Source organism: Xyrauchen texanus, chromosome 8 (genome assembly GCF_025860055.1).
Source record: "Xyrauchen texanus isolate HMW12.3.18 chromosome 8, RBS_HiC_50CHRs, whole genome shotgun sequence".
NCBI classification, from domain to species: domain Eukaryota; kingdom Metazoa; phylum Chordata; class Actinopteri; order Cypriniformes; family Catostomidae; genus Xyrauchen; species Xyrauchen texanus.
The window spans coordinates 3,972,985-3,986,443 of record NC_068283.1 but is presented as its reverse complement, the minus strand read 5'-3'; the positions used below and the strand labels follow the sequence as shown (position 1 = coordinate 3,986,443).

At 38.7% G+C, this 13,459-nt stretch overlaps 1 pseudogene; it reads right to left on the bottom strand.

The window, feature by feature from the left end:
• Nucleotides 1–13,459, bottom strand: part of LOC127647435 (gastrula zinc finger protein XlCGF57.1-like) — an 80,962-nt pseudogene that overhangs the window by 27,310 nt on the left and 40,193 nt on the right.

The window sequence follows — 13,459 nt, the reverse complement described above, 5'->3', positions numbered from 1 at the left end:
ATAACAATTAAAATTGGAACATTAATATCCTTGGAAACTTTTATAACAGGAGTCAGATAAAATAAACCGGGATCATAAAACGATTAAATTAGTTATTTAATGAGAACAAAATAACAAACTTAATGCGCACGATAAGACAGAATGCGCAGGAGACCTTCAGCCACACCATTGGATGGGACATTGGGTGGCTTCCCTATTCCTCCTTTCTCTTATTCCCCCTTTACAATTAATACTGTGAAGCTCTGATGTAGACTTTGTGACTTTATGGAGTTCATTTAATCAAGTAACTTTCTAACTTCTCAATTTTTTTGTTCAATTAAGTGCAATTTCATAAAAAATCTTAGGCTTTTTATATGCTGATTATAGTATCGACACCGAGGTACCAGGGCTGGTATCATACCAAAGCAAAAATTTTGGTGTCGGAGCAACCCTACTGGAGATTCCCACACAATTTTATAGATCTGGAGGTTTTTTGCAAGGAAGAGTGGAATAAAACTGACAAATTAAGATGCCAAGTTGATAGACTCTTGGACAAAAAGAATGGGTGCTATACATCGAACAAAGGGGCTTTAACCAAGTGTTAGTTAAGAGGTGCGCACACTTAAGAAACCAGGTTAAAGTAAGTCTTTTCTTTTTCTTCTGCTCAAGTGTTCTGAGGGGCTGCCAAGCCTTGTTTATTGTTACAATATAAGCGTTGCCTACAATGATTACATAAAATACAGCCTCAGAATCAGAATATAAACTCCAGGTGAAAGTGAAATAAATAAGACAGGAATATATTTCTATTGTATACAACAAATCCTCAAAGTAATAATAATACTGTATCATATTATAATGACAAACTGGACAACAATTAATAACTGTTGGGTTATAATATTAATAAATAACAACTGTATTCCAAAATGTTTCTGGGTGAAGTAGGTTTTGCACACACAAAAAGAAAAAAAAATCGTTTTATAAAAATATATGTAGGAAAATATTGTTTTTTTTTTTTTATCACTGTATTGTGGAAAAATTGGAAAACATGCATTAATTATCTTTAACATTTATTAATTAACATTTTGAATGTACTTTGAATGAATTTAAAATTATGATTTAAAATACATTTTATGTAATTTAAGCAAAAAAATTTATATGGGGCCACAGCTTGGTCGGATGCTTGGGGCCTCAGAAACCATAGGCCCGCACCAGAGCAGTGTTATGGCTTCTCTCCAGTATGCAATATCTCATGTTGTTTCAGGGTGTCTGACCGTCTAAAAGTCTTTCCACACTGAAGGCATGTAAAAGGTTTTTCTCCAGTGTGAATTCTCATGTGCAGATTAAGAGATCCTTTAGACCGGAAACTATTACCACACTGAAGACACGTGAAGGGCTTCTCTCCAGTGTGTAATTTTATGTGTCTATGAAGACTCTGTTTCTGTGTGAAACTCTTTCCACACTGATTGCATGTAAAAGGTTTCTCTCCAGTGTGAATTCTTATGTGACAGAGAAGAGCCTCTTTCTGTGTGAAACTTTTTCCACACTGAGGACATGTAAAAGGTTTCTCTCCAGTATGAAAACGTATGTGTCTTTTAAGGCCTAATTTGTCTGTAAAACTCTTTCCACACTGAGGGCACGTGAAAGGTTTCTCTCCAGTGTGAATTCTCATGTGGTGGTTAAGACATTCTTTCAGTGTGAAACTCTTTCCACATTGAAGACATGTGAAAGGTTTCTCTCCAGTGTGAATTCTTATGTGTCTCTGAAGACTTCCTTTCTGTGTGAAACTCTTTCCACACTCATGGCAGGTAAAGACATTTTTGGCTTGAGTGCTGTTTTGTGATGAATTCTTCTCAGTCTGTGATGAATTCTTCTCAGTCAGTGAACAGCTAAAAGATTTTCCTCCAGTAATGAAATGATGAGAATTTTGATGCTGATGTTCCTGTTCCGCTTCACTGAATTCTTGAATTTGCTCTTTCACTTCTACTGACACTTGATTTTCCTCTTTCATTTCAATCAAGTCTGAAAGGAAAATATGAATGAAAAAGTAACCTTCAGTGTAATGGAAATTGCAACTGTGATAACTTAAATATTTGAAAGAAAGAAAACATGTATTCTAAGCAATTTGTATTTTTGTGTATTGCGATTTGCGCTGTGGGCTGTACCATTAGCATGGGGGTGTGGGTTGGGAAATGGTGGCTACAGACATGCTGCATTGACATTGATAACAGTAGTCTAAACGGGCTCTGTATACTAAGGCAACATGAAGGGTTATTTTTGGCACATAGGCAATAGCGAGATAGTGATCAAACCATTTGCACAACCCACACAGTGATAAAGGTTCTGATTAAATGGAAGGCAACAATGAAGCCCCTTTCACACAGGGATCCTGGAAAAAATCCCGTAAAAGTTGTTCCAGCAACTGTTCAGGCAAATCCGGTCCGAACTCTACATTGAAGGGCCTTAAGGTACCCAATACACTCGACTGATGCCAAAGCAAGTAGCAGCAAAATCTCCTAAGAGCATATGCATAAGCTTACAGCCTCTAATGGCTCAAACGGGGAACCTGCAAGTGTGTTTATCACCAGTTCTAAGTCCCAGACTGGGATGGTAGCAGAACGAAAAAGGCTCTTAGCTGTCTCATTCCACGCAGAATCCTGCTGACCAGAGGGTGTTGCTTATAAAGCTCTCAGAGGTTATAAGTGGTCTCTATGGCAGCAACATATAATTTCAACATGGATGGAGAGAATCCTGCATCAAACCGCTCTTGTATAAAAGAAAGTATTGTCTGCACAGGGCAATGCTTTGGGTCCTCACCCTGGGAGGAACAGCAATCAGCCAAAGGTCACCACTTGATGGCAACAGCCACCTCGTTGAGGGGGCCCTGGCTAGTAGTACAGTGTTTCACACAGACTGTGACAACCCTGTTGTGCCAGACGAGCCCCATTCAGAGGTCAGACATGCAGTCTCCACAGCACCAGCCGAGGATGCAAGATCGTGCCTCGGCTTGTAAGAGTAGATCTCAAAAGGAATTTCCCATGGGGGAGCATCTAGCAGCTCCACCACATCAGGGACCAGTGGCTGTTGGGCCATTGGCACAACTAATATCACTGATTCCTTGTCTTTCCATATCTTGCACAATACTTGAATATCAAGCTTACAGGGAATATGCATTTTCACATTTCACGGAAATCTGTGAGCTAATGTGTCCAAGCCTGGAGAAGCTTGCGGTCAATAATGTCATTGAGGGTGCAGTCTCCATTTCCTGATGTTAAAGTAAACCTGCTCTGCTGTTCAGGTGGTTGGGGACATGCTTTGCACTTAGGAGACATGATTTACTCAGGGTCGAATTTGGCTTGCCACATACAATGTTGGTCGCTTGATCATACTCTTTGGCGATTGTGTCAAACAGTTTGTGCACCTTACTATGTGCCAAAATCTGGACATCCATCACACAGAACTCCCCAGCCTGCGCGCTGGATATGTCCATAGTGTGCATCTATGCATCTGCCCGTCTTGACGAGTGTCACACCTTCTGTTAAAACTCGGTTCACCTCAGTAGCTAGCATGGCTTAATAGCAACACTTGACTATGAATTGAAGGTGACGTATCACCAAGTGCAATGAGGGACCCCTGCACTCAGCCAGAACCGGAGAGGTCTCACCTGTAGCAAACCTAGCAGGGTGACGGCAGCTGCAGTGGCCATCAAGCCCTGATGCAGCGAAAGGGTTCTCACTAGGCTTGAACCTTGTCAGGTGTAGGAGAATGAACAGAATGCATTAATTGGACTGGTGCTAACATGGTTACAGAGTGGAGTTTCATTCCTAAGAAGTAAACTTACTGACTGTTCACTAACATAGTCTTTGTCCAGTTGTCCTTGAGGCCCCGATGTGCAAACAACAGGTCTTCTCTGCTTGCACGCTTGTACCTTCGATTGAGCTATCAGTAACCAATACTTACGGTCACTTGGCTTCAGCTGAGCTTACGCCACATCTACAACTTTGTAGGCCAAGGACAAGCCGGAAGGTAGGACCTTGAACCGGAACATCCCTTGAAGGCGAATCTAAATAATGGCCTGTAGTAAGGGGAACTGCACATATGTGTCTGCCAATCGCTTGACACAACCAGTCCAGTGGATGGACATGAGACCAATCTGTTTCTGAGTAACTACTTTGAATGGAGACTTATACAGTAAGTGTAATAAAATAAAGAAAAAATAAATATATAAAATAAAGAAAATAAAAAGGGTGAGCTTACAGCAGTCTCTACGTTCACGAGCATATATCCGAAATGAGTCACAAAAATGAACAAACTCTGCGAATACTTATCACACAAACATGAAGCATGTGTCTAAAAAAAGCTTAAAATGTCCACTTTTAAATAAAATAAATCAAATTAAAACAAATATTCTCCTGCAATGTAATCTGTATGAAACAAAGTACAGTTTTTCCTGGCTCAGCTAATTATCCCTAATGTGATCACTCCCACGGGCAGATCGCGCCATTCATATGTTAATGTGCTGAGGCGATCAATGCAAATGGAAAACGTCCCCGACTGTGCCTTAAAAACAAAGTTCATTAACTTTTCTATGCGTTTGTAAGATTGCACGATACACAGGTGAGAAAGCTCCTGGATAGTGAGGAAGAGTTAACATTTTCCTCAGAAGAAGAGCGGGACTCCGATGAACGTTTGCAGGATACAATTTAACGAGTAAGTCATTTAGTTTTCATTAGTTGACATGCTATTTTATATAAACATGTACATATTTTACAAGTTGACTTTTTCCAGACACGCCAGCCAGGATTCAGAGTATTGAAATTTGAAATATGTCCTAATAAGCAAGTTTTATTTATATTTAAATGCTATTTCGGCTAAAGCGGGTATTTAAATTGTATGCTGTATGATAAAAATATGATATGTAATATGATATAAAAATAATATGAATGTTTAGATTATATTTTATCTACTGTTTATGCTGCCTCATTATCATCAACAAAGCTTGTGCTTGCAAATATCAGTTCAGGTTAAATTAGTAAAATGTGATGTAAATGTGCTCATTTTAGAAAATCTGCATATTTGAAATGATTTCTGAGGGATCATGTAACACTGAAGACTGCAGTAATGATGCTGAAAATTCAGCTTTGATCACAAATAGCATTTTACAATATATTCAAATAGAAAACTGTTCTTTTAAATTGTAAAAATTGTTCAAAATATCACTGTTTTTACTGTATTTTGATCAAATAAATGCAACCTTGGTGAGCAGAAGAGTCTTCTTTTAAATGGTAGTGTAGGTCTAAAATTAAGTCTTGATGTAGAGAAAATGTATAGTCATATTACTTCTTTTAACTTAATACTTGATTTTGATCATTAAGTCTTTGTCACATTCCTCAGTGATAGGCCCAGGGGAGGGGTCTTTGTCTCCTCAGGTTTTCACATAATTTTGTAGCAAAAGCTTTAGGATACAAGATCTAGTATGTGTTATATGGCCTTATATCAATAACTTAAAATGTTTGTTTTTTCAAAAACCACGCATAAACGTTATTTTCTCAAAAATACAAACATGTACACACATGTTGTTCACATATTCTTGTAGCCCAGTTTGTGTTGGATACAGTGTTATCAGACTTTAAAAAGCACAAATGTCAAGGCATGTCAAAACTTCTCCAGGGCCCAAAACACACTCAGACCCGAGATGGTTAAGGATTTTTGCACTATTTTCGTCTTCTGGATTTAAAATCAACATTGAGAAAATGTCACAGGATCTGACGCTTTCACACTAAATCATTGCATCATCAGTGTTTCATAATTATTCAGGAGACTGCATGGCCTTATCCAATGAGCAGGCACTACCTCATGACTATTCATGCCATCACTTGTCAGTCTCGGAAGACGAGCGCTTCAAACTGTCAAGCGGTTCCGTGAGTGAGCTGATACTGGGCAGTGAGTGTTCAAGACTGCTCGGCTTTACCGTGATACTGACAGAGCCATTACATGTGTGGAACTGTCCTTTCCAAAAATTAAAGAATGAAAACATGCAAGTGATTTACAAAATCCAGTAAAAGCACTCACACCAGACAATCATTAATAGATATACTGTATGTCCCAATATATGTGAAGCACACAATCAAACTACAACAGTTGTTCGACTGAATAACTGAAAACTGAACAAAGTCGGCAAACTGTTGTTTCCCAATACTTATATTCTGTGAAAGGTTAATAAATCTGTATTCAGTTGTTATAAGAGACATTGGGCTTGCTGGATTCCCCTGTCTCTCACTGAATTTACAGTGCATCCGGAAAGTATTCATAGCGCTTCACTTTTTCCACATTTTGTTGTTACAGCCTTATTCCAAAATTTATTAAATTCATTATTTTTCTCAAAATCGTACATACAATACCCCATAATGACAACGTCGATTGGAGTCCACCTGTGGTAAATTCAGTTGATTGGACATGATTTGGAAAGGCACACAACTGTCTATATAAGGTCCCACAATTAACAGTGCATGTCAGAGCACAAACCGACCTGTTTTTTTTCTAATCTGATCCATATTACGACTTTTTGCAGAAGGCTTTTCCTAAATGTTTTAATCTGGAGGGGTTCAGTCACTACTCTTCATACATTTTTAAACTTTTTAAATGCCATTTTGGTGGACTAAAGTTCTTTGAATTATAGTGCTCCTTAAATTATTTTTCTAGACATTCATGTCACTAAGACAGGTCATCTTCCCTATTCACCAAAACCACAGATAGAAACACTTTATTGCATCAGTCAACTCAAAAAACTTTTGATAACTTAACAAATTTATTAAAAAGAAAAAACTGAAATATTACATTGACAAATATTACATGTATTCAGACCCTTAAAGGGGTCATGACATGTTTTTTTTTATTGTATTATTATGTTCCCTTAGGTGCAATTATAGTATTAATATATTTTTTTTTTAAGAAAAACTTTTAAAATCTAGTGATTTATGACCTTTTCCCACCCTGTTTCTCATCCTCTGATTCAAACAGTCTGTTTTGGGGCGTTTTCCATTTAAGACTTCAGTGTTAACGCCCACTGTTATGATTGGCTAACGTCAGTGCCTATGTATCAATTATTGACGCCCCCAGCCAGAACAATATGCAAGTAAACTAAGTAAAAACACTGTGATTATTCATAATGAATGAAATTGCGCTTTAAAAAGTAGTTTAAAGTTTAAAATAGATTACTTACAGTTTGCGTCGTCGTTGTTCCCAGAATAGTCGGCACAGACTTATCTTTGAGCAACAGTTTTCTGGCAAAGCCAGCATCATATTGAGATTTGTTCTCAAAACAGTCATCCTTAAAATGTACAGAACAAACGCTTAAGTTAACACTGCCGTGACTGGGACGTCCTCAAAAAATAAACTGCATCCATTTTTCCCTGACGTCTGGATCTTTCGGCAGCTTATTCAGAGGTTTTGTTTGACCACAGCCAGGAACAGCACATCTGTGTGGCATCGTAATTTTCCTGTGCACAAGTAGTCTCTGTCAGAGCTCGCTGTCCATCGACTGAACACTTGTGAGGCGACGGCGATACTGAAATCAGCGTTGTTGTCTTGCGCTTAAAGCGTAGTTATCTTGTGCTGGAGGCGGTCATATGCAAACGCTGTTACGTCACTTCTAACCGACACGTCACTTCTAACCATGAATCCAGAACGAGCTGTATTTTGAGCTTGATTAAATAAATGATTCGTTTAGAATGGGGAGGACGTCTTAAAATATTAAACTTGCAGGACGTTTTAATGATACAAAGACCTCTTATATACCAAAAGATCAAGGCAAATTTGGTTTCTCATGTCATGACCCCTTTAACTCAGTACTTAGTTAAAGCACCTTTGGCACCAATTACAGCCTCAAGTCTTTTGGGGTATGATGCCACAAGTTTTGCACACCTGGATTTGGGTATTTTCTGCCATTCTACTCAAGCTCTGTCAGATTGAATGAGGACCTTTGGTGAACAGCCATTTTCAGGTTTCTCTGAAGATGTTCGATTAGGTTCATGTCTGGGCTCTGGCTGGACCACTCAAGGACATTCACGGAGTTGTCCCTAAGCCACTCTTCCTTTGTCTTGACTGTGTGCTTGGGGTCATTGTCCTGTTTGAAGGTGAACCTTCGGTCCAGTCTGAGGTCCCAGGTTTTCATTAAGGATATCTCTGCATTTTGATGAGTTCAGCTTTCATTCAACCCTGACCAGTCCCCCAGTCCCTGCCCCTGAAAAACACACCCACAGCATGATGCTACCACCACCATGCTTCACCGTTGGGATGGTATTGCACAGGTGATAAGTGGTGCCTGTTGTCCTCCAGACATGACACTTGGAATTGAGCCAAACAGTTCAATCTTCGTTTCATCAGACCAGAGAATCTTGCTTCTCACAGTCGAAGAGTCCTTTAGGAGCATTTTTGCAAATTCCAAGCAGGCTTTCATGAGTCTTGCACGGAGGAGAGTCTTCCATCTGGCCACTCTGCCATAACACCAAGATCGGTGGGGTGTTGCAGTGATGGCTGTCCTTCTGCAAGTTTCTCCCATCTCCTCACATGATCTCTGTACCTCAACCAGAGTGTCCATTGTGTTCTTAATCACCACTCTTACCAAGGCCCGTCTCCTCCGATTGCTCAGTTTGGTCAGGCAACCTGCTCTAGGAAGATTCTTGGTTGTTCCAAACTTCTTCCATTTAAGAACTATGGAGCCCATTGTGCTCTTGGGAACCTTCAATGCAGCTGAATTTTTTTTGTAGACTTCTACAGATCTGTGCCTCGGCACAATCCTGTCTCAGCTGGCAGTTCCTTTGACCTCATGGTTTTTGCTCTGACATGCATTTTCAGCAGTGAAACCTTATATTGACAGGTGTGTGCCTTTCCAAATAATGTCCAGTAATAATAAAATAATAAAAACTGGTGGACTCCAATCAAAGTGTAGAAACATCTCAAAGATGATCCAGAGAAATGGGATGCATCTGAGCTAAATTTCAAGTGTCATAGCAAAGGGTTTGAATACTTATGCCAATGTAATATTTCTGTTTTTTATTTTTAATACATTTGCAAAATTATCAAAAATCAGTTTTTTGCTTTGTCATTATGGGGTATGGAGTGTAAATTGAAATGAGAAAAATCATTATTTAAAGCATTTAGCATAAGGCTGCAACATGAAGAATACTTTATGAATGCAATGTATTGACATAAAGTGGTTAAAAAACACTGGCACGTTCTTCAGAGTGACGCCCTTCAACAAAATAAGTTCATAGATTCTCCACCAATTATCTACAAGAGAGCAAGGAACATTAGAGATAAAGTGGTAAGAGCTTGCCTTCCTAAGGAAACTTCTTTGAGTACCCTTACAGGTAGCTTTAAATGTGGAAACTGTATAAACTGTCAAGATACAAAACATTTGAAAAGTTTTAGCTACCCTGTAAATAATAGCATTGTAAATATAAACAGTTTTATCACATGTAGAACAAAAAAAATTCATTTATTTGATTTGGTGTCCATGTGATATGTCTATGTTGAGGAAATATCCCTTCCCCTCCTGGACCGTATTACAGAGCATAGAAGTGCCATCAGAAAAGGGGATTTGACTAACTCTGTAGCGAGGCACTACACTACACACACAGGGAATTTAACCACCCTATTTCTTCCTTTTTATTCTTTGGCATTGAAGTGATAAAACCTTCTGTACAAGGTGTTAATATGGATCAGATAAAAAAAAAATGGTGGGCATTTTGGATATTTTATTTAAAAATTTGATCTTTTTATTTTATTTTGAATAATTCTATGTCTTTTATTATGTATCACGTTTTGATGTGTATTGGCTTATAATTGCAGGTCTTGCATAAAATTTATTATTTTGAACTTGCTGGGTGTTGTTTAATTAGAACAATTGAAATTGGTGTTCCCTGATTAGTGGATGTGATTGTCCTGCCAGTTTCATTGGCTAGATGTTACTCTTGTATGTATTCAAATAATTTATTTTTATCTGCTCTGTCTTAACTTTGTAAACCATGATTAAGGCTTGTGTGCTGAAACGCATCAGTTTGTTCATTACATTTCTCAATTCAACAAGTGTTGCTGGATTTGTCCTCTTCAATTATTAACTGCATTAGTGAAATAAAGCTGACTGGATCAGATAGACAGTTGTTGTGTTCTCTCCCCCTTCCACTCCGCTGCTGACCAAATTTTTTAAATTGTTGTGAAACTTCAACTGTGCTGAAACAGGGGGTGTTTTGACCCTTTAAAATCTCTGTATTGTGACACAGCCATCTTCTAGCATGGCGTCAACAACAATAAAAACAGGACTAACCTTCCTGTTACTGTGGAGCTGTTAACCTTTCGTTCCCTGCTCACAATGGTGGGAATATGAATTCCTGAGAATGTCATTCCACTTACACCAGGTCACTCTTAGATCTGCCAATTTATTGGGCAGAAACATTGGGGACCAACCCAGATAGCAAAAAATATCCGCACGGCTTCTTTTTGCCGCCGACCCTAAGCTGTCGGCTATAGGTGCGTCCCACTTGCGGGGATGAAACGTTTGCCGCCGAATTCGTCACTCCCATTTCTTGCGAGATGCCGCCGGGACGACTGCTTCATTTTTCTCTGGCGGTTGCCTCCGTCCAATGGACCGCGGCCGGTAGGCGGCAAGGTGCTTTGAAATGCAAGGATTTCTACTCTCAAAATCGACCAGCCATGTTGGCTATTATTATTTTATATTATTAGGGTTTATAACAGAGTCTTGACTCTTGATTCCATGATAAGGTAAGGTTTAGGAAATGACATTTAAATTACCATTTTAAATCTTGGGTATACTTTATATTTTTTTTATTAATTTGCAACCACGGTGATATCTATCATAAACATGAAAATCTCTGTTTTGACGTGAAGGATAAACTCAATGAAAAAGCGAAATTATCCTCTGGTTTCACAGTTGCGCAGAAATTTCGTTTATGTCTTTACATTTTTTCCAGCCTCGATTTTTTTGTTATTTTACCTTTTAAAGGTAAGGGATTCATTTGCAATTATGACCTGTAAGAAAGTGTTAAAGTCCCTGTAAAGGCAATAAAAAAAAAATCTAAACACATTATAAATGTAAAAAATGTATTGCTAAAACACATTACAAAGACTGTGAACTGTGAAGTACTGAATAACCTACGTGAAAAAGCGTAGTGACAAACTTCCGTTGTCGCCAGAAGTCGGCATATCTTTTTACGGTTTACTTGCGTGTCGCCCAAAATGTCTGTTTTTACTCGATGTCTCCAGGATCTTCCGAAAATAAGCGTCAGCGATGTTCATTGCATTGTTGATGCCTGGTCCCCTGCTCCGACAAGCAAGAGGGACAAGGGCTTTAAACTCTACATATCGAGTTATCTGCACAACTACAAGGGTAAGTATTTTAATCTAATGTGGTGTGCCGGCAAATAGCGGCTAAGCTAGTTCGCCACGTGTTCATTTTTAATGTAACTTTAGTATAGAAGCTTGTTTTTTCTTAGTTTTAAAGCAGACTGTTTGTTAATTTTTGTGATAATTGTAATATCAATTGTATTAACTTGCTCTCCTCTCAGTTTCTAATAAAGATCAGGGCACAGGTGAAGTCACTGTCAGGGCATTGTGCTACAGGTCCATGAGGAAAGCAGAGAAACCTCACAGTTTGAGTGTATGGTGAAGCTAGAATTGATAAGACAGCAGTTATAGGCTTGTTACTTTAATAGCCCAATGTTCCTGGGGACTCGGCTAAGGTTATTCATGTTTAATGTAACTCAAATCAAATAAAATGAAAACAGATATTGTAATCAGGAAAGTTTCCCTAGCTGGTCCCCTCCGGGTAAAATGCGTTCTTATTCAAGTTTTCAACTCAGTCATTTGTTTAAGATGCAATCTTGTGTTATAAGTATTAGGCTATCATGATTATACAGTGAGCAAGCTATATAAATAAGTATTTAATATAATAAAAGTGTAGAGAAACAACCGAGGGTGTAAGGTAAAGGCTGAATATTGTAGATTTACTACAATATGTTGCATGTTTGAATTTAAATACCTGTGGATATGCAACTTCCCACTCATGAAAGTTTTATGGTCAACAAAGGAGCACACTCTACAAAGGCCTGACTGGAGATTTTCCTGATCTATCTGTCCTTCAGGTGAGTAGGGATATAACAATAGCAAATTTCACTGTACAGTATGATATACCAACCAAAATCTGTATACCAATATTTCATTATTTTCTTTTTCCTCCCCTTTTACAAACAAATATTCTGCTTCAAAGAAAAAAAAAATGAAATTGAATTGATGTTCTCATAAGGGTCCTTCATTATGAACTTGTATGCCATGCATAACATACTGTGGATAGAAATTACAGGGACAGTTACTGGTATGATAATTGTCGTTATATTATATTACTATTATAATTAGTGTATTGCTAATCAATATATTGTTACTTCCCAGGTGACAGCGGCTCACTTCAAGAGCAAGTGAAGCAAGTTGGGACAATGTTGAAGACGTTTGCTCGCACTGGGCAATCAGGTACAACGTGAAAACACCTGTGGTTGTTGGTTTAATTCCCACAGGGGCCACCTGTACATGTAGTAGACCTAGATATAAATGTGATAGTTTAGTAGTTGAGGGACCAGGACTGACTACTTGATTCTTTTATTCTGGGAACCCCTGTAGGTGCAGATCAGACCCTAATGCTGCGACGTCTTGGCAATGTTGTGCGTAGCATGGACAACAAAATGGACACTATGCTGCAACATTTCAATGCCAATGTGTCTGTTGGAGAGTTATCCCTGCCAGGGGGTCTGTTACTCCCCCTAGACACCCAGGAAGATTTGGCGTTGCTTGACAACAGTTTGAGGCAGGATAAAGAGCTCCAGCAACGATTTGTAAGTGTGCTGATTTCGTTTATAACGCCATAGGGTAATCTAAAAAGTAAAATTAAGATTGTACACTGCATATTCTACAGTCTGAATCCACAGCCTGTCACATTTTACATTTATGAGAAGCTTCAGAGAAATGTAATTTGTAACACGTTTTTTTTTTTTGTATTTTCAGCTTCAGTTTTTGGCAATCAAATGTGGGAGGGACCTAAAGACAACCGTGTGGCGAATGCTTCAGAGTATCTTCTCTAATCACCTTTCCATCAATGCAACCTGGACTGGCGTAGGGGATAAAGCATGTTTTGGAGACATGTTCCTGAAAACCATTGTTCAAAGTAAGTTGGATATTTTTTTTATATTAAAGTAGATGTGTATGACCTTATGCCATTCAAATGGAATGACAGATCTTTATTTTCTACAGGAGCCATCCGGAAGAACCCGGCAACCCAGGATTTCACTGATGAGGTGATCCAGGTTAACGTTACGCGTTACCTGAAAGGATCATCTGACCGTGAAGGTGGAAAAAGGTGCCGCACAGCTGAGAGGGACCCACAGCCGACCCCTTAAACCTAGGCTGACTACTGACA